Consider the following 22391-nt stretch of genomic DNA (forward strand, 5'->3'; position numbering starts at 1 on the left):
GGGAAGTCTATTTGGGTCTGTGGGGGATACATAGTGAATTTGTCATAAATCTACATGTATTCAGTTTTAAAATTTGTTCCATACCCTGAGATTAGTTCCTTTCCAATGTTGCGTGTTAGAATCTGCTCCCTCTCACCACTTTTGTTTTTTATTCGACATGACGGCAAGAGAGAATAGTGGTTGTTTTTTAAAGACAAAATTAAAAGGTGGCAACCCTATGAACTAAAGATGTTAAAAACACAAAATGAAACCCAAACGCTGGCACGTGAAGCCCAGAAGTTGACTGCCCTGGGGATTTTTCTAAAATGAAAACCCAATACTACCACTCCCCAGGGGACCCACCATTTCCTCAGGGGAGCCTAAAGATTCATGAGCCTTCAAGACCCAAGAGGGGGCCCTCACCAGCCATCACACACATCATTCTCCAGTAGAATCACAGTGCTGCGCCCCTCCCCGGAGCCTCCGCCCCCAGGCCGCACTGCCTCATTCCTGCCGTGGCTGGTGACGCTCCCCTGCCTCTCACTGGCCAACTTCTCATCACCCCGAAGCTTAGCTGCAATGTTACTTCCTCCAGGAAGCCTCCTTGACCTCCAGTCAGGGTCAGCCTGTCTTCAGATTCTGCAGTCCAGGGGTTCCCTCCATCTCACCCTCTTATAATCATCTGCAGCCAGCTCTGCCACCCCCTCTGAGTGTGAGCCCCTCCAGGGAAGAGCCCAGTCTCCAGCATCTGCTCAGGGCCCCAGGTTGGCCCAGTGAGGGTTGGGGTGAAGGCAGCAGGCGGTCCTCAGAGCCCGGCCAGGAGAGTGCCTGCTGGCAGCCGCAGAGCAGAGGCAGGGGTCTGGCTGTTCACACTGTCTCCTGAGGCTGTGGCCAGAGGTGCCCATCCTGATGGGTTCATTCATTCCACAGAAGTGCGAGTGGCAGTGGGTGCTGGGCCTCCCCAGAAGACATTGCAGGGACCCTTCCCACGTGGCCATTAAGGCAGGGACTGGGGTCTAGCAGCAGAAGCAGAGCCGGGGCTGCCCCCCTTCTTCCTTTTTCTCCCAGTGATGCTCCACCGGCTGGATTTAGGTACAACTCACATTCAATATACTTTACTTCCTTAACACAGTTGGAGAAGTTTTGACAAGGTATTTCCACCACCCCACAAAACTACAGAGCATTTCCATCACCCCAGAAAGTCCCCTAAGGCCCCTTTGCAGTTGTCTCCTCCCCCTAGCCAAGCCCTGGCCACACTTGCTCTCTCTCTCTCTCTCTCTGGCACTGTAGTTTTGCATTTTTCGGAATATCACAGAAGCAGGACTATGCAGAGCCTGGCTTCTTGCTGCGTGCAGCCTGTGGGGGTAGCTTACGCCCTTCTGTTGCTGGGCAGTTTCTGGATGTGTGTGGGGGGACATCCTTACTTTTTCAGGTGTGGGTAATATGGTTCTGGGAGGAAAGCAGAGGCAGGAGCCCCTTCCTGAGGGGCCCTCAGGCCTTTCTCTAACTAAGGCTTCTCCAGCAGAGTCACGGTCTCTGCTTCCCTGTAAGCTGTGGAAATGACTTTTTTCTGGCTGTATTCCCAGATGGGTTCGGAGCCTTCCCCATCCAAAGTCTTTTGAACAGCGCATCATATAATTTCCCTTGTGTGGATGTCCTTTTTCTCAATGGGCAGGTATTGAAGTTTATTGAAAAGCCACGTCCGTTCTCCTGAATTACACCTGCCCGTCTGAACCAGGCTGAGAAAGTCCTGTGTCAGCTGAGTGGCCGACCAGGACTCCTGTTCCCCCAGTGGCAGCTGCAAGGGTCTTGCCCATGTGGATGGGACAAGGTGGGAGGAGACACAGAGCTGCCTTCACCTCTCAGGGCCTCAGTTCCTAGAACCCGAGTAACAAGAAACCCTGACTCTTCTTGAGCAGTGTGGGCAGAGCCAGCACCCCTGAAGACCTGAATTCAAGTCCCAGCTCTGGACTAACTGTGGGGCTCTGGTCAAGTTAGATAGGTCCTCTGGACTCAGTTTCCTCATCTGTAAAATGTGGGGCCATCCCAATGTTTGTAGGCAGAAAAACTGGGGAGTCCCTGCACGCCCCCTGCTTACTTAGGGGGCCATGGGTCCTGCCCCTCACTCCTCTTTTCTAAACATCATGAAAAGAGTCATGATGTGCCCCTCCATAAATTGGTTGAGCGTCCCCAGGCCTGTAGCCTTGTAGGGGTTAAGGAACCAGTACCCTTAAAGTTACATCTTTAGATCAATGCTCTATTAATAAGAACACCCCCCTGGGTGGAATCATCTTGCCTCCCCAGACCTGCATGTATGACTTTGAGCAAGCACTTAACCTGTCTTTGCCTCAGTTTCCTCATCTGTAGAAGAGAGATGGTAATAACACCTACCCTCACGGGGCTGTCTTCTAGATTAAATAAGATATATGTGACAGCGATGACAGCGATGGTGACGATGGGTTTGTCTTTCCTGACCAGATCCAAGGGGGGGCCCTACCCCACCGCGCACCCACTTACGCCTCTGCTATTGAGCCACACCATGGAGGTCTAGCTGCACCTGTCTTCCTACCCTGGGGCAGCCTCTGGGAAGTCTCCTCACACCTGTGACTGGTCTCTTTCTCTCCCGGAATGACAGGTCTTGGTGATGAAATCAGCCCCTCCAAAACCCAAAGACATTTGTCATGTATTCTGAAAGTTAAAATCCCAACTAACAAAACGAACCCTGAATGTCGCATTTTGGAATTTCCTTTCAGATATATTCTTTGATGCTGCTGTGTTTATTGCTATTCCCTGCTTTCAGAATACATATTCAACGTGCTTTTCAAACAGCTAACATTTGTTTGCTTTTAAGTAAGTCCTCCCTCCCCTGGGGATCCCAAAACAGTTTCTGGAAAGCTGGTGAGGATGGATCTTGAGCTGGACTCATGAATAAAGTGACCCTGTTATGTTGATGTGCTGAGGACTGAGGTGGGACAGTCCCTGTGCCCAGTGGCTGCCTTGTGTTTCCCGGCATGCAGTGACAGCTCACAGGAACCACGTCCTTTCTCTCAAGATCCCCAGCTGGCAGGGAAGCCCTGGAATGCAGAAAGTCCTAGGAGGTGTGAGGAACATGCTTTCTCATTGTTACCATCCACGGAGGCTCTACTTTATCATGAGCACCTCACACCTATCACCTCTCACCCTGCAACGGCCCTGAGTCCCCGTTTCACAGAAGACAGTCCCAAAGCTAGAACGGAAAGAAATTTCCCAGTTAGGGCGGTGCCTGTGGCTCAGTGAGTAGGGCGCTGGCCCCATATACCCACGGTGGCAGGTTCAAACCCGGCCCCGGCCAAACTGCAACAAAAAAAAATAGCCGGGTGTTGTGGCGGACACCTGTAGTCCCAACTGCTCAGGAGGCTGAGACAAGAGAATCACCTAAGCCCAGGACTTGGAGGTTGCTGTGAGCTGTGTGACTCCACAGCACTCTACTGAGGGCGATAAAGTGAGACTCTGTCTCTACAAAAAAAAAAAAAAAGAAGAAGAAAGAAATTTCCCAGTTACACCCCTGGGAAGTGTGGACAGTCGGGGAGGACTTGGGAGAACCCTGGCCTCCAGAAAGCCTCTGTCATTGGAAACATCTGTGTGGGGATGTTTTCATCTGCCACGTGGCTTCCCATTTTATGTCCTGACCCTGGAACCCAACCTTATACACTTGACCACATTAGTAAATTTCTTAATGTGGAAGCTTCTTTGATCTTTTTAGTGTGTAATTTGGTGTTTTGACATGTGCCTGCCCTCTATGAATCCAACACCACCATCAAAAGAGCAAACAATCTATCGTGCCCCAGCGCCTCCTCCTCCTCCTCCTGGGATCGCTTCCTCCTGGCCCCCCTCCTCCGGGCAACAGCGATCTGCCTTCTGTCACTATAGATCAGTTTGCACTTTCTAGGGTCTTAGATGCATTCTTGTTTTGTCTGGCTTCTTTCATGCAGAATAATTATTTTGTGATTCAGCCATGGTGTGATGTGTATCAAGGGTTCATTTCTTGGACTCTCCCTGGTATTCTTGTAATAAGCCCTACTCAGTTATGTCCTATTATTCTTTTAATACATTGCTAGATATTGTTTCCTAGGAGTTTATTTAGGACTTACGCATATATATTCCTTAAGGAGGGTGATAAACCAAAAATTGGGCCCAGAATAGACCAACCAGATAGCAAAGGGCATCCTAGAGAAAACTTGGCGGAGACTCCTGTTAGCAGAGTGACCCCTAGGCACGGAGGGGGTGGACACACTGCTCTGAGCCCTCTCAGTTTGGGCCTCCTATAGAAGAGGGAAACGATCGCAGTGTTTTGTTGTTTTTTTAATTTTATTAAGTGCAGAGAGTTAGTTTTCAAAAGAGTGAAAAGCCAAATACTACTACACGATGCTTGAAAAGGCAGACGGGATCCGCGACAAGCTGCCATGTCATGGCTGTGGGAGCCAAGCCCAGACTCCGGATCTCTGTGACAACCCAAAAGCCTTCTTTCTGATCATCACCTCTGAGAATTGACGGTGTCCTCTGGGTGGCACCTGAGTCGGGGGAGAGACAGGAGAGTGGCCGGGATGAGGGTATTGGGGTAAGGAGGGAAGGAGGGGAGAGAGACGCCGAGCAGGGAGACAAAAACTGGGAGGGCGGAGAGAGGAAGGGGAAGATGAAGAGAGACAAAGAGCCAGAGAGAAAAGGGAGGGAAAGAGAAGAATGTTAGTCACCAGCACGGAGCAGGGAAAGCCAGACAGCCTGTCTCCTGAACACCTCCGCCAAACGGCCACAGCAGAGCTATTCTGACAGCTGCGCTACCCCGAGGGCAGGAGGGTAGGGGCATGAGGAGAAGGGGTCTGCTCTGGGCTGAATTGTGTCCCCCCTGCCAAGATATGTTAAGGTCCTAACCCCCTAGTACCTGGGAATGTGACCTTACTTGGAAATAGGGTCTGCAGAGGTAATTGAGTTCAGCGAGGCCCTATGGGAACAGGGTGGTCCTTATAGTAACAGGGAAGTTTGGGCATGGACACACCCAGAGAGGAAAACACTGGGTGACGGTACAGGGTGCAGGGACATGGGGAGAATGCCATCTGAAGTCAGACAGAGACTGGAGCCATGCATCCGCAAGCCGAGAAACTCCGAGGATGCCAGCAATGAACAGCATAGGCAGAGGCAGAGAGCAGCCTCTCCCAGAGCCTTCGGAGAGTGTGGCCCTGCCAGGACCTTGATTCCAGACTTCTGACCTCCAGAGCTGTGGAAAATTCACTTCTGTTGTTTGTCTGAGACAGAGCCTCATTCTGTCCTCGGTAGAATGCTGCGGCATCATACCTCACAGCAACCTCAAACTCTTGGGATCAAGCCATCCTCTGGCCTCAGCCTCCCAAGTACCTGCAACTATAGGCACCCTCCACCAGCTAGTTTTTCTATTTTTAGTACAGACAGAGTCTCACTGTTTGCTCAGGCTGGTCTTGAACTTCTGAGCTCTTATAATTCACCTGCATCGGCCTCCCAGAGTGCTAGGATTACAGGCATGAGCCACGGTACCCGGCTAATTCTGTTGTTCAAAGCCAGTCTGTGGTATTTTGTTATGGCGGCCTATTAAACTAATACATCCCCAAGTCCCAGTGTTTAACTGGGCCACTGGGGTTGGAGGGGGCAGCTGGAGACTTCCCTTCACTGGCTGCCAGCAACTGACTCAGGGTGGGGTGGGAGTCAGCCCACTGGGCTGTGGCCTGCCTGACACCTGCCCAGCCCTCCCAGGAGCAGGAATCCTTGCCCAGCACCTTGGTGAAGTCCTAAACATCCTGCTTCCCCAGGCCACTCCTGAGCAGGCTCCCCTGTGGGGTTGCAACCCAGACCCCCCCACCTGTGCCTGGACCTTCCTATGCCTGGATGTATCAGGGATGACCCTGGCCACCGCAGTTTGAGGGCTGGAGCTGGGCTCTTGGAAGGGCAGGGTGGTAATGGTGACAGACTGGGCCTTCCACACCCAGGTGTGTGGTTTTCATGGTGAATTCTGTCCCCAGCCCCTTCTTTCTACCCACTGTTGAGTGGATACTCCTGAGAAGTGTGTCGCAAAGTAGGGTGCAGCCTTTTTGTGTTTTTTGGGTTTGCTCTTCTTTGTTTTTAACAGATGAGGAAACTAAAGCCAGAGAGGGGAAGGGACCTCCCCCAGGATACACAGTTATTTGGGAGGCAAATTAAAATCAGAACACAGGCTGCTGGTGCCATGCAAGTCCTCAGCATGAGGCACACGAACCTGCAGAGTCCTTATGCAGTCCCATTAGGTCCCTCTCCTCTGTTACCTGCCTAACATTCCCGTCAACATTTGGGGCGGACTGCAGAGTTTTTTCAGATTTTAAAAGTATGTCACCATCTTATTTATTATTGCAAAATCTGGTTCATGCCACTGTTAATAAAACTGTGATTTAACAAAAAGCTTTCATTACAAAAATAAATTTCAGTAATAACTGCTCAACCAGACACTTTGCAATTAAAAATAAAACTGTGCAGTAGAGAGAAATGCAATTCTCAATGAACTAAGTTGTTCCCTTTCCCGCCTCCTCCACTCCCCCGGAATCCACAATACCGCTACTGGATTTCCAACCATTTGCTGGCACTGGTCTGTTTAGAACTGCTCTGTTCTCGAAATAATTGGATAATTTCAGAGTTTTAGCTCAGGATTGATTCCCTAACAGAGAGTCACGTGTCCTTTCAGTTCTTAACTATCAACTCTACCAACAATCAAATGTGTCTCTTTGTTTAATATAATCCCAAATTTTGATCTTGTCACTATCTAAATAAAAGCTCAGAGTGTAAGAACCCCATTGTATTGTCAGATTGACCTGTCATAACGCGATATTATAGACTAGGTGGCTTAAATAACAGCTATTTCTTTTCTCACTTTGCAGGAGGCTGGAAGTCTGAGATTAGGGGGCCAGCATGGTCAGGTTCTGCTACGGGCTGTCGTCTGGGGTGCAGATGGCCACTTTCTATGTTCCCACTAGGGAGAGACAGAGAAAGAGCCATCCCTCTGGTGTGTCTTCTTATAAGAGCACAAATCTCCCCATAAGCACCCCACCCTCACGACCTCATCTAATCGCAAAGGCCTCATCTCCAAATACCATGACATTGGAGGTTAGGATTTCAACATATAAGCTGGGAAGACACAATTCAGTCCATAGCACCCATATCTGGTTATTGGCGGAGTGCTTATGTACAAATTTGCACTTGGGATCATTATTAGCAGAAATAGTTTTTTCCTCTTTTGCGTCTCCCAATGCAAAAACATTTTTTACTTCCAAGCAATGTCCCCTTTGGTGTGCTGGTAAGGACAATTGAAAAGGAATGAATGGTGCTTAAATTTGTTAGTTAAAAGTAAATGTCAAGGCACATGAGCTGAGGATGGGCTAGAGTCTCTAGGGCTGGGGCAGACATGACACGGCTGGTCTGGTTGTTTGGGGCTCTGGGTGATCTTCACCTCCTATCTCTCATTCTTACTGTTTTGTGAACTTAGCTCCCACCCTAAAGATGCCCATCTTGAATAGTTTGGAGAGTTGGCTTTTGAATTGGAAATGTAATAGGTCACTGAATTGTGCTGCTTGTTATTTGAAATGAGGGTTATTGTGGTCTTTGCTTTGGGAGGATTGATTTAGGAAACTGGAAATGTTGTGGTGGACTGTTGCTGAGTTGTGCTGTTTATTATTTAAAATAAGGGTTATTGTGGTCTTTGCTGTGAACCATTATGTATAAAGCTGTGATTTTGGAAATGGAAGAACAGAACAGTCTTGGAGAGGCTACTCTCACTGTTCTCCAGAATTGCTGGCCTTCTGATAAAATTTGGTGGACCTATCCCCATCTCTGCATATTACCTGACAGTGACAGGCGGCTGGACCCTCTTCCTCCAGTAAAAAACTGGACCAGATAGAATCCTAACACTTTGGGAAGCTGAGATGGGAGAATTGCTGAAAGGCAGGGTTTGAGACAAACCAGGGCAATGTAGTGAGAACCACTACCACCTTCCCTGCCCCTGTTCTTTTTTTTTTTTTTTAATCAGCCAGGGGTGGCAACATGCACCGGTAGTCCCAGCTACTGGGGAGGCTGAGGTGAGAGGACCCCTGGAGCGCAGGACTTTGAGGTTGCTGTGAGCTACGATGATGATGATGGTGTCACTGCACTGCTCTGCCTGTGGACAGAGCCAGACCTTGTCTCAAGGGAAAAAAAAGTAAATGGAAGGGTTAATTGCTGTTCATTTCTCCTGCAACTGCTTTTTTCAGCTACAGAGGCTCTGAACTACCCCTATAGGAGACCCCAGGGACCTCTGATAATTTCCCCCTGATTCTTGCTGTTTTAATTCCTCACTTCTTCAACCTTTCTGTAGTTTCTGGGTGAAATAGCTCTTAAAGAAGTGAAGAAAGTCGGCAGAAGCTTTTGATCCTAAGTGCAGATAGTACACATCCCACAGACTGTGCTTTGTGGGATTTTTCTATACATGTTGACACAGCTGATCTTCGCTTCTGCAGCGTGTACGTAAATGTTATTCAGGATGACTGGCGTATGGTACTGTTATGTGTCTGTTAAGAAAATCTCCAACCGCATCCAGTATTTCCCATGTGGCACCTGAAACACTGTGGGCGTGGATATTTATAGGGCTATAATAATGATATTTGAAAACACTGTAATATCTACAGACTCCATTTCCCTGCAAATTTCATGTAGAAGACTGCATTTTGCAGACATAAGCTCTTGCCAGCCATTCAGCAGTGATTGCTGGAATGCTGAGCATTGTTGGAATTCACGAAATGTCTGTTAAGCGTTATTGTCTCTGAACCCTTCAGAAGGAAAGTCACCTTCTCATGTGGATGGAAATATTTGCAGGTAAGGATTTACCACCTCCTCTGGCCTTCTGATGCTGATCTTTCGCCCTTCAATAGAATTAGATTTTCCATGGCATTTCCCCTTACTAACCTCCACAGTGCCTTGGGCTATATATGGTAGTTCATGAAATTCTACAGTCAAAGAATATTAGAATCAAAGGATCGACAAGCTGGGAGTGAATGTAGTTACCATTTTACCCAAACGCTCCTCCTTCCTTTTTAAGCTAATGAGGACATTGGTTTGGTGACTGGGGTAGGCCCGGGATCTTTTGTTTTTACCCAGTCCTCATTCTGTTCCCGCTGGTTTGCTTCTGTAGCTAATGTTGCACTGGGTCCCACCGATTCAGTCCTATTTAACACATGCTACTGCAAAGCCCACTGGGATAATAGCTCCCAACCTTGTCTGCTCTGCGCAGGTCCTCCTCCAGGTTCTGTTGTATCACCTCATTTCATTTTTATCAGGACATTATAAGGCAGGCAGCCTCATCCCCATTTTACACATGGGAAAACTGAGGCTCAGAGAGGGTAGGTGTCTGACCTGCAAACCACAACTAGTAAGTGGTCAAGTCAGCATTTGAACCTGGGACTGGCTGACCCTGCTGTCCACGCTCCTGCCAATGGAGAGGAGTAGAAGATAAGGGTGGAGATATCGTCCTTCCGCGTGAGCAGGAAATGTCACTCTGCCGGCCAAGCTAGAGGTACGGACATCGGATACACACATCCCAGCCTGAGTTCCGTCCCAAGGGATCTGACTACCCGCCATGAGCCAGGCTCAGGGGACCTGGAGGGAATGGGGCAGGAGGCCTTGCCTTGGAGGAACACTCTGGCTGTGTGGGAGATAGATGAAAACAGCACCTGTGACCCAGGCTGGGCAAAGGGACAATCAGGGGCTACAATCTCAACCTCCCTAGAGGTAGGTGATAGTCCCAGGAGATGGTGGTGCAGGAGTGGGGTCTGGAAGGAGAGGAGTCAGGCTGCTGAAGGGGGGTTGGAAGGTGGGCAGCGCCAGGCAGAGAAGCAGGAGAGGGCCCAGGGAAGCCTGAGGGCTAGAGTGGGGAGGACCTAGGCTACAGCGGACTCAGGGACCAGATCACAGAGGGCCATGATGTACTGATGAGTCAGGGGCAGACCCTCCCCAGGAGAAGCAGGGAGTCTTGAGGCTCCTGGGTGGGGAGGACGTCTGACCTTGGACAGATGAGCAATTCTTCATAGCAGAGGCATGGGGAGGAGGGGGAGGACTTCAAGGTGGGGGCAGGATGTCCCTGGAGGCTGGTGTTGGAACTCACATCACAGGTGGCTGAGGTGGCTGTGGCATGAACCAAGGCAGTGATGACCATGGGAACAAAGAAGAGGGAACAGGCAGCCCGCGGGAAGGGAGAGGGGGTCAAGGATGACTCCAGAGTCAAGCCTGGATGGGAGGGTGGTTGGTGGTGTCAGCAGCTTAGGAGGGATACAGTGGGGAATGGTCGAGATTCTCAGGGAAGGCTAGAGAGGATGAGGATGGCGAAAAGGGTGCAGGGAAGCTGGAGAGGCTTGGTGGGAAGGGGCCTCTCTAGTCTCCCTGAAATGCTGAGGGAGTGGGCGGTGGTTTGGGAGGGGAATGTGGATTAAAAGGAGGTTGGGTGGACCAGGGAGATGACAGTTCTCAAAAGCCGGGTAGGGTAGCTGTAGTGCTGAGGACTCGAAGCAGCTGGATAGGTGTGGAGGAGGTAGGGACATTGGGCTGTTCCTGCGTTGAGTTTGCCAGGTGGGGGAGGGGCACAGCTGGGCACAGTCAGGGGTGGAGTCTGGATGGGCTTAGGTTGGGCTCACAGTCTATAAACTTCGCAGAATCTGAAGTGAGTCAGGGATGAGGCTATGTCCTTTAAGTCTCCGGATAGTAACTGTTAGAGCCGGGATGTCTCATGTCCAACCTTCCCCAGGGGGCTCTGCAGTCAGCAGGGGCCAGACCCTAGAACAGCTGCTTCGGCACAGGCCCAGCAGGCTTCCTGTGGGCAGCAGCCTGTAGAACAGGGGGCGTGCTGAGGTTGTGCCCCCACCAGAGGCTGCTCACCTTCCTTCCTGAGCAAGGCTGCTGTGCTGCTAGGGGCGGGGGAGACGGATCAGAGCCATTTCCCCGGGGCGCCCGCCCACACTGGAAGACTTGCAGCCCAGCAGCAGTGCACAGAACAGGAAGGGCAGCAGACCTGACTCCAGGGGCTCACTCACAGCTCGCCAGGGCCCTCGGCTGCCCCACACAGAGACTGCAGCCTCGCTACTGTCCCGTCTGGCTCTTCGAAGCCATTAATGCCGGGTGTGAAGGGAGCACACACAGAAGAGAGGGGTTTTAAGAGAAGTGGTCCAGATGGTAGGGAGCAAGCTTTCCCACAGGGCCTGGCTGGGAGGTTAAATCCCAGTGGAGAGCTCTGCAGAAGAACTCTCTCCTTGTGCACTGGGGTAAGGTCGGGGAAGGCAGCTCTCCAGAGCCCATCTCAGTTTCCCATCTCAGCAGTTTCTTAAACACAGCATGGGTGGCCTTTATAAAGATCTTAACATTAAACACAGCCCAGTAAACAGGACACCTGGAGTGCAGGCCACATGCCACTTCTGTAAAGGGGAATACTGTCATTCCCACTTTACCTCTGAGGAGACTGAGGCTGGAAGAAGCTGGGAACTGCGTGGCTGTGCAAGAATCTGAACCCGCAACAGTCTGCCCCCAGGTCTGTGTTTGCCGAAAGGGAGGCCCAGGGACCTCAGGAGACTCTCATGGGTCCAGTCTGGGCAGAAGAACATCGCTGCTAGACTTGGGCCTCTGAGGTTTCAACAGATGCTCCAGATGCTGAATGCAGCCCTGATGTACCAGGTACGTGTCCCGCGGCCAGGACATATAACACAGTCTCTCCAGGAACTTACAGCATGAAAAACAACCTTACAGAAGTTGCCAGGAAACCGCCTTTTATTTTTATTTTTATTTATTTTATTGAGACAGAGTCTCACTATGTTGCCCTCAGTAGACTGCCATGGCGTCACAGCTCACAGCAATCTTAAACTCTTGGGCTTAAGCAATTCTCTTGCCTCAGCCTCCCAAGTAGCTGGGACTACAGGCATCCGCCACAATGCCCAGCTATTTTTTGTTGCAGTTGTCATTGTTGTTTAGCTGGCCTGGGCTGTGTTTGAACTGGCCAGCCTCAGTGTATGTGGCTGGCGCCATAACAACTGTGCTATGGGCGCCGAGCCCAGGAAACTGCTTTAATGGAGCTTAGACCCTTGGGAGTGGTGAGCCCTCTAAAGAACCAGTGTTGATGGAAGGCCACTCTTGCACAGAAACACATCCTAGGCAGATGCCCCATGCAGTTGCAGCAGCTCTGCTATCCGGCCACGTACACATCTGTCCGCCCACGCTGCTGACAACAGAATATGACAGATGCATGCTGCAGGGGATGTGAGCGTGATGTGTCTAGGAGCTGTGGCATGACTACAGGGACCACCTCCTCTCCAGCCCCAGCGCAGGAGCACGTGCACTTCCATCCGTGTCTGCGTCCCTGCTCGCTAACCCAGCTTGGCAGGTGCTTTTGCTGCAGGGCAGCGGGATGAGAGTCTGCATGGGAGGTTGACTCATTTTTGTGGCAGGAGATTGATGAGCCGCCGTTGGAGGGTGAGAGGATGAACTCTGGTTGGCCGCCTTCAGGAAAGGATCAAGCTGGTGGAAATGAATCCAGTCGCTCCAATTTGGGAAGAGGTGTCTTGAGGCCTTTCCTTTCCTTTTCACGTCACTCCTGGAGTCTTAAATCCTAAATTACTTTTCATTCAAAACAGATTTATTTTTAAAATATCACCCCATTGTCATTTTAAGAATTTTACTCAGAGCCTTCATTTAAAGAGTTCTAGCCACAATTCCAGTCTGCAAAGGATATGGAGCTTTGCACACCACCTTTCTTTTGTTTTTAGAAGGGTGGGCTTAATGTTCAGACGTCATCTGGCTTCCATGCCCACCATAATTATGGCTAATTATCATGTCTTGCTGAGAAATCACAGTGGGATTTAGGTGATGCAGAAGAGGACAAATTGACAAACACGGTTCCCGCCTGGTAGGCCCGAAATCATCATATTTAGAGCTCAGTAATGGTGTGGAACATGAAGGCTTCTCTCCTGCTGTGTGTTTTTGTGTGGGCGGGAGAGTATCACTAAAAGTAATTTTAGAGCAAAAAACGTCTTTCACAACAGAGCAAGTGGAGGTAATCAGTAATCTAAAAGGCGGTAAGAAAAAGGAAAATAAAAACAGTAAAATCTCTGTAAGTTAAACCTAAGAGACTCTCAAAACTGCTGGTCCACATATGGAACTAGGCCTACATTGGACCTACCATTTGGTGTATGTCCAGTTATTGAAAATTTGGTCAGCTTAAGGAGGTGGTCAGTGGAGAGAGGTGGTCAGCTACGGAGTTTCTACTATAAATGAAAGGACTAAAAAGCCCCTGAAAAACAAGGCTTTGTTTGTGACATGCTCACAAGTAGAATATCAATCTTTCAATAAATGCTGCAGCTGCCAGTGTGACCGGCCTCTAGTTCTCATTCCTTAGCACAGCAAATATTGATCAAATACCCACTTCCTGCCACATTTCAAGCATGCCAGTCTTTTAAAATAAGTAAAAATTCCTTGTGTCAAATTCTATTGCTGTACATGTTACAATCATGATTGGTAAGACACTTCTATTTTTTTTTTAAGAGACAAGGTCTCGCTCTTGTCACCCAGGCTGGAATACAGCAGCATGATCATAGCTCAGTGTAATGTTGAACTCCTGGGCTCAAGTGATCCTCCTGCCTCAGCTCAGGGTTAAAATCCAGGTAGTACCAGGCCTTTCTGCCTCCTTTGTGCAGGGTAAGCCCTGCCTCCCACCAGGGCACCACACAAGGTGGGGATGTTGGATGGGGTAATGAGGTGAAAACCCCATTCTCTTGCCTCAGCCTCCTGAGCAGCAGGGACCTTATAAGCTCATGCCACCATTCTCAGCTAATTTTTAAAAATAATATTTTAAGAGACACTCAGTGAGTAGGGCGCCGGCCCCATATACTGAGGGTGGCGGGTTCAAACCCAGCCCTGGCCAAACTGCAACAAAAAAATAGCTGGGTGCTGTGGCGGGCGCCTATAGTCCCAGCTGCTCGGGAGGCTGAGGCAAGAGAATCGCTTAGGCCCAGGAGCTGGAGGTTGCTGTGAGCTGTGTGATGCCGCGGCACTCTACCAAGGGCCATAAAGTGAGACTCTGTCTCTACAAAAAAAAAAGAAAAGAAAAGAGACGGAGTCTCGCTGTGTTGCCCAGGCTGGTCTCAATCTCCTGGCCTCAGTGATCCTTTAGATTTTGCCTCCCCAAGTGCTGGGATTATAGGCACGAACCATCTTTCCCAGCCACTTTATTTATTTATTTTTTTTCTTGAGACAGAGTCTTATTATGTTGCCCTGGGTAGAGTGCCATGGTGTCATAGCTCACAGTGACCTCAAACTCTTGGGCTCAAGTGATCCTCTTGCCTCAGCCTCCTCAGTAGCTGGGACTACAGGCACCCTCTACATTATAGGTGTCCTACAACTTTTTAAACAGGGGGCCGATTCACTGTCCCTCAGACCGTTGGAGGGCCGGACTATAGTTTAAAAAAAAACAAAACTATGAACAAATTCCTATGCACACTGCACATATCTTATTTTGAAGTAAAAAAACAAAAAGGGAACAGATACAATTGCACCACCTCAGTGGCCCGTGGGCTGCAATTTGAGGACCCCTGCACAACATCTGGCTAGCTTTTCTCTTTTTAGTAGAGATGGTCTCATACTTAGCTCAGGCTGGTCTTGAACTCATGAGCTCAGGCAATCCACCCATCTTGGCCTTCTAGAGTGCCAGGATTATAGGTGTGAACCACTACACCCAGCCTCACTTTTTTTTTTTTTTTAATTAGAAGCATCAGATTTGTAAAGGTTAGTATGATTTATTTATTTATTTTTTATTTTAATTTTATTTTTTTGAGACAAACTCTCACTCCATGCCCTGGATAGAGTGCTGTAGTGTCATAGCTCACAACAACTTCAAACTCTTAGCTCAAGTGATCCTCTTGCCCCAGCCTCCCAAGTAATCAGGACTACAGGTGCCTACCACACTCTCGGCTAGTTTTTCTTTTCTTTTCTTTCTTTTTTTTTTTTTTTTAAGTAGAGATGGGGTGTTACTCTGTTCAGTCTGGTCTGAGACTCCTGAGCTCAAGTGATTCACCTGCCTCAGCCCCCCCAGCATGTTAGAATTATAGGCATGAACCGTGCCTGGCAGCGTGCTTTTTTACTCAGCAATTCAAATCCTGAAACAGATCCTGTTAAGGACAATGGTTTTTAAAATGCAGTGGAAGAATTTATCACCTAGAATTTATCACGGCACTTGGCATCCTGGGCCACGTACTCTTGGAAGACCGGGGTTGAATAAGAGAGGAGGCCTGCACAGACAGGTGGTGTGAGAGGGGAGAAAGCAGGCGCCCTGATGGGTGAAAGGTGAGGGAGACCGTGGGCCTGAAACCAAATTGAAGCGGGGCACACAAGAAGACCGAGAGAGTGGAAGCAGACAAGCTAGGGAAACTTCAGAGGTCAGGTTTGCATGTAGCTTCCAGAGCCCCGACAGGTGGCAGAGTGGCTTCTGCTGACACCCCTACGGTGAGCTTGGGTTGAGGTTCTTTCACTTCCCAGCTGTGTGACCTTAGCTTGTTCCTCAATTTCTCTGTGCCTCGGTGTCTCATTTGTAAAATGAAGCCCTTTCTCACAGGATCGCTGTGAGGACTCACTGAGTTAATCCATTTGAAGTGTTTGGCACAGCACTTAGTAAATGTTAGACATTGTTATTCCAAGGAGCAAAGTGGGTAAGTTTTCACCTCTTACCCCATCCAACATCCCCACCTTGTGTGGTGCCCTGGTGGGAGGCAGGGCTTACCCTGCACAAAGGAGGCAGAAAGGCCTGGTACTGCCTGGATTTTAACCCTGAGAGAGGGAGGTAAAGGTTTCGGAACCTGAGAGAGGATTCGAAGGGCTGCTGGCTGTGTGGGGAAGGGTAGTTGGGCCAGCGTGGTGGGGCAGCTGGACTGTCCCTGTGCTAAGTTGGTGTAACCTTCCTGCCTCATCTCCCTGGCTCCTACCTGCTGCTCTTCCAGTAAATTTCTGTGCTATGTAACCAAGAACTCCAAGGAGAGCCATGCTCAATGCTGTTGTCAAATCCCACTGCCCTCTAGAGACCCCAGGGAGAGGGCACTGTTCTCCAAACCCCCTCAGAACAGTGAGTGGGGGTCAGCTCAGAAGACAGGCCTAAAATCCACCAGAGAATCGAAAATGACCTCAGAGCCCCAGGGCAAGACCTAGGCAGAAATCCCTCATCTGAGCTTTCTGCCAACTGCCCAGAATGGCCAGGAGCTTCTGGCAGAGAGGGCAAGACCAAGAGAAACCATACATTCACCTCTGACCTTGGAGACGCAGGGGGCTGGGGAGCCAAGGGGTGAGGAGATGACCTGGATCCTAAACCACGGTATTTTGGGTCTCTAATCCTCTATTACTGTTTTCTGCCAACAGCTTTCCTTGCAGGGAGCATGAGCTTTTCCTTCAAGTAGGGCAAGGGTGTGTTTATCAGCTTGTTGCAAATTACATGGTAAACACTGATCCCCTGGTTGAGGCAGTTACTGAGTCTCTTTGTTAGATTAATAAGATTACAACAATCTGGGCAGACTTTCAAGTGTTTATTTTCAAAATTCACTTCTGAGGGTGGAAGTAACATAGGGTATTTGGACAGAGTTCGTTTCTGTTCCAAGTGCCTATTCTCCACATGCAAGAAGAATACTCCTCACTCTCTGACAAGATAGCCTGATTTCTAGTCAACAAGTTAACGTTTCTTGGTTGCTGGTCTTGTTCCACAGACCGGGAATGGTTTTCGCAGGGCAACCTGCATAGTGCATCACTTCCTGCACACTTTGAAAGCATTTTGGCAGGAGGACTGTCCAGTTTGTAACCATGTGCCTTTCGGCAAAATTTACTAAAAGTGAAATGCTGTAACATCTTGCTGACCTGTGTTATTATATTATGGATGGTGCAGCTCCCTGGCAAAATAGGCCACTGAGGGGTGAGGGGCATGGCAAGGCACAGCGGGGGTGGTGGTGGAGAACGCTGTTCTCAATGTTCTCACAACTGCCCATCATGAGCCCCCTCAGGTTCATGGCGCTGCGCTGTGGCGGGAGTGCTGTGGGAACTGCCGGGATAAAAGGATGACTCAGAACACCTCTGCCCTCCATCAGCTCGCAGCTGCTGAGCACACAGGTGCTCAGAACCTTCCCCTTGGGCTCAGGCTACCTTTCTGACCTCTGGTCCCACCACAACCTCTGGGGACACAGGCCCCATGCCCATGCTCCGCCCCCTACCCACAGCCCCCACCACAGCTTGGCTCCAGCTCCCCAAGGCAGCCTTGCACCCACTGGATATTACTGACCTCCATCCAGATCTTACTGACCTCCTATCCCTCCAGACCTGAGGGCAGGGCTGCTCTTCTGGGATTCAGCCCTAAGCCCTGGCTCCTCCCACATCACACAGCTCCCAGCTTGGCATAGGAGTCTCCCCAGTGTTAGACCTGACTAAATCCCTGCCTGAGTCCCCCGTGACACTGTGCTCTCTTTGGGGGCATTTCCATAACCTCCATGCTGAGATTAGGAAATATCAAGTATTGAGAATTTAGTAAATGATAAGTAGATGTGAATGGATGAATGAAGAAACATGAATGAAAACGTTCATAGAGATACAGTTAATAACCAGGTTTATCTACAGGGCTTTTTGGTTTACAATAGCCTCATGCCAAATTGGAAGGTAGTTACCATGGCCTGCATTTCACAAAGAAGCTAAATTGTAATAATAACAATAACTCCAATGTCTGAAAACTGATCGGGTATCAGGCACGTTATAAACACGCTCTGTTGATGCTATGGCAACTGGGCGAGGTAAGCAGTCATCTTTCACAGTTGGGAAACAGAGTCTTAGCAACTCCTCTGAAGCCTGAGCTAGGATTGGAACTCGCATCTTGGGACACCAGAACCTTTGTTTCGTCCCTGACACAATGTTGGCAGACGGGAGGATGAAGCTAATTCCAGCCCGATAAAAGGGGTCCGAGCTAAGTCCTGAAGGACAGAAGCAGAGATCAATCCAGGAGAAATAGGCTGGTCAGCAAGGGCACCACGAGCAAAGGAGGGCAGGGGGAGGCAGGCCGGCCAGGCTTGGGGTCTGGGACCCAAGGGACAGAGGTATGGGCAGAGACCAGGAAATGATCAATGCCCATGGCCAGGAGGGATCACGTCCTAATGGCCTCCGTGCTCCAGAGTAAGGCGCTGCCTTTTCTGCAGCCTTCCCAGGTGGGTGGGGGGCTGCGTACCGCAGGGCCTTTGACTTCTTCTCTGTCAGTGAAGTCGCCGGGGGCAAGAAGGCCAGGCACGGGTGGTGACAATAATTTGGACAAGCTGTAAGATGACCTACCATGGGTCATGGAGGAGAAATAAAAACGGGAAAACAGATACACGAAATGTTGAGAATATTTTCCAAGCTTTTTTTTTTATCTCCCCTGTGTTCTTAAGGCCAGAGAAATGTCTCCACTGGGAAAAAAAAACCCCTTTCTTCGCTTATTCAGGCCTCGGCCTCCACTGCTCTTTCCCCCACCTACCACCACCTATCTGGAGAACACACCTACTCATCCTTAGGACCTTGTGTCCCCACTTTTCTACACCTTTATGCCTGTACATACTTCTGTTGGGGCGCCAATGTCAGGGCGGTTTGTTTATACATCGGCCTCTCCTGGTAGATGCTCAACACCTCGGTGGTTGGGTCTAATTTCTTCTTTGTGTCCCGTGCCCAGGGCAATGCTTGACACATGGTAAGCAGGTGTCAAGTGAGGGAATGGACAAACGCGTGCATGAATGATGAGGGAGTGAGGACGTTATTCTCCTTCCTCTCTTCCTTCATCTTGGGACTCCAGATATTTTGGGGACTTTTGTTCAGCCCTGATATCTTCTTGGTAATGTCCCTTCTTTCAGACAGTGTACTTTGTTTTGAAAAATGCCTTCAAGTTAAACTTGGTTTTGGTCAAATTAACGAGTGTCTCATTCAGTAAGTTTGAAACACTCAGAGCAAACAAAAAATGTTTGGGTGGAAGGGCAAGGAAGAAGAGGAGGCAGAGGTCCAGGGCACGGAAGTGGAGAGGCCTTCTGGGACAAGTGACCCCAGTCACAGTTTTTACTTCACTTCCCGTTAGCCCCAAGAGCAGCGGTTCTCAACCTGTGGGTCACGACCCACAGGAACCGTATTAAAGGGCTGCGGCATTAGGAAGGTTGAGAACCACTGCCCAAGAGGGACCAAGAAAAGGTGATGGAAACGGTAAGGGGCACCATGAAAGAGACGTATTATTATTATTACCCTGCCTGGGTGGTAAAATATTGCCTTGTGAATTCAGTGCTAGCTTCCCGTGCCCACCAAAAAAAAAGGATGATTTTCTTATTAAATGTTTTCCTTTCGCTAAGACATATATTGGTTAGGGAGAAAATATTTTCCAAAATATAAAATTAAACCTTAATAAACAAAGTTTCTCAGGAAAGTAGGAAGTGCAGGGAGACCCGCAGCCTGACCTTAGACGTGACGCCATCTGCGATTTTACACCAAGCGTTTGTACTGAGGTGGCCCGCTGTCGTGAAATGGTAAATTAAATACCACTAAACATCATTATGACTTCAAAAAGTAGTTACAGGCTGCAATGAGCACACGTTTATCACAAGAACACACAATCTAAAGCCAAAATAGTTCGGCTGAATGTGCCAAAGAGACGCTCAGCTCGTACATTGTTACAAAGAGCAGTAGGGAAAGAAATCTAAAATTTGCTGCTATTCCATTTGACGGCAGCCAACATCCCCTGTCTTCGTTGGCAACAAGGCCATTTTTCTATGCTGTATTTTGCACACAGAAATCTGCATAGAGTGATTTGCATACCAAAAAACACATTTGTAAAAGAGACTGTTTGCCTAGAAGCTGGGGGAGATAGGGCTGTCCCTGTTGGCTTCTATGCACACAACACCCTCCCCCCACCCTTTCTTTTCACTTTTTTACATGCTGAATTTCCCACAAAGGGTTACATACTTTAGGATACATCAAAAATCAAAGCAATTATATCCTGTATATATCCAAGAACAACCATAACAAACAATAACAACAACCCAGGCTAAATCTTGCCTTGCAAATAGCCTGTCAACTTTTTACAAAGAGGCTGGTAATGATAATTCTAAGAGCTATACTATATTGGAGCTTTTAAACATATAGACCCTGTGTTTTACGTAACTTGTTGCTTATTCTCATTATCAACCTTGGAGGTAAGTGCTGTGGTTCCCCATTTTCCTCATTTGAGGAAACTGAGGCATGGCAAGGTAAGGTACCTTGTTAAAGCCACGCAAGCCCGGGGTGGTGAGGCCAGGTTTAGAAGTCAGGTCTAACTGCCCAGTGCCCTCCTGCCACCCCCACCCCACTCCCAACGGCCTCTCTCTTTTCCCCGTTTTGTTGCACATCCATGTTTTTTTCCCAAGGGCCAACGCTACCAGTCTGGGGAGGAGGGGAAGCCATGCTGGGGTGGGGGGGGCACCACTGGTGTTTTTTCTGGCCAGAACCTGGAAGCAGAACAACCACAGCCTCAAGGCCCAGTGAAGGTGCCCAATAAACTAGCCCAGTGACAGACACAGGGTGAATGGGCAATGGCCTGTGATTCAGAGGGCGTTGAGGAGGGAGCCGGATTGGTCACTACACAAAGACGGTGCATGGCAGTTGAGATGTGCTATCCCCAATTCAGTGCCAGCCCAGCTGTATTCTTGGAAACACAGAATGGTTTTGTGTGTGCTTAATTATAATGCTACTTACAGAGAAGTTATCAGCGGCAAATCAGATGCTTGATGCTTTTCTTAAGAAAAAAAAAATTGGTAGGGGCTCTTTGAAATTTGTTCATCTGATGAATCCTTTGGATTTTTCCAGTGCAGCATTTGAAAGAAATTGGCCATTTCTGGAAAGTCAAGGGGGGAAAAGTACAGAATTAAAAGACTGTAAATGCCTGCAGAAAAGGATGATAAACATTTACTTTCTTTTAAGATATTTCTTTTCTTTTTTTTTTTTTCTCACCTAGTTTCCTGTTATCCATGAATCTATCATTTTCCAAAGACTCCTGGCTTTGAGACCTAATTATGCATTACTCACCGTTAGAAAGCAGTTTTTCCTGACATTTTCAGTAATAAATTCCTTTTGATGTGATGTATGGTAACTCTGCCTGATAGCAAGTTCCAGGCTAAAACAAGTAATGTGACAGCAAATTGCTTCAGAAGCAGACAGATCTGCTTTGAATCCTGGTTTTGTCATTGTGGTTTGACCCTCCTTTACTTAATCTCTCTGAGCCTCAGCTTCCTTGCCTGTAAAACCCAGGGAAAATGGTACAAGGCAGGTCCTGGTTGCCTCTCTTTCCTTATTAATGACAATGATGACAGATCTTAATTTTGTTCAGGGCGCAATGTTCCTGACCCCAGCAGACGAGGGGCACTAACCTATGTACTCCTTCCCCGTGTGCCGTGGGACCTAATGCTGCCCGGTGAGGCTGAAAGGGAAGTCTACCAGACGCTTCTGAGAAAGAGCTTCCTCTCTGATACGAAAGACACATAAAGGTAAAGCCTATTTGCCTTTGCCTCCTTGCTTCCCATGCTGGATGTTGTTGAGACATGATGTTTGGTGCTGTGGCAGCCATTTTATGGACATGAGGGAAACATTCCGAACACACTAAAGATGGCAGAGCAGAAGGACTGAAAGAGTCTGGGTCCTCGGGAACATTACTGATCTACTGAACCAACCCCAGTCTTCATACTTCCAGATTTCTTTTTAAGAATAAATGTCTTGGCAGGGCACTGTGGCTCATGCCTGTAATCCTAGCACTCTGGGAGGCTGAGGCAGATGTATTGCTTGACCTCAGGAGTTTGAGACCAGCCTAAGCAAGAGCAAGACCCTGTCTGTACTAAAAATAGAAAAATTAGCCAGGCGTGGTGGGCACCTGTAGTCCCAGCTACTTGGGAGGCTGAGGCAAGAGGATTTCTCAAGCCCGGGAGAATGAGGTTGCTGTGAGCTGTGATGATGCCATGGCACTCTGGCTAGGGCAACAGAGTTAGACTCTGTCTTGAAAAAAAAAAAAAAATAGAAAATATATAAACGACTTTATGGTTTAACCTGTTGTGTATTGGGTTTTGTGTTACAGCCAAAAAACAAAAACTCCAAAAACTACAACTTATACAAACACCAACATCACTAGGTGGTTATAGTAAATGATACATTGTAGGTAAAGTAAAGCACAATACCCACACAGCAAATAGCAGCAAATGCCTGCTATAAATAATAGTCACAGCATTGATCAAATATAGGTAATAATTTAAAAGAATAAAAGTATCAAAGCATAAGACAGAAAAGATGAGTGATACTGAGTAGCATGACAAAAAAAGCTTTATGTTCTT

Source organism: Nycticebus coucang, chromosome 22, assembly GCF_027406575.1.
Source record: "Nycticebus coucang isolate mNycCou1 chromosome 22, mNycCou1.pri, whole genome shotgun sequence".
Lineage (NCBI taxonomy): Eukaryota > Metazoa > Chordata > Mammalia > Primates > Lorisidae > Nycticebus > Nycticebus coucang.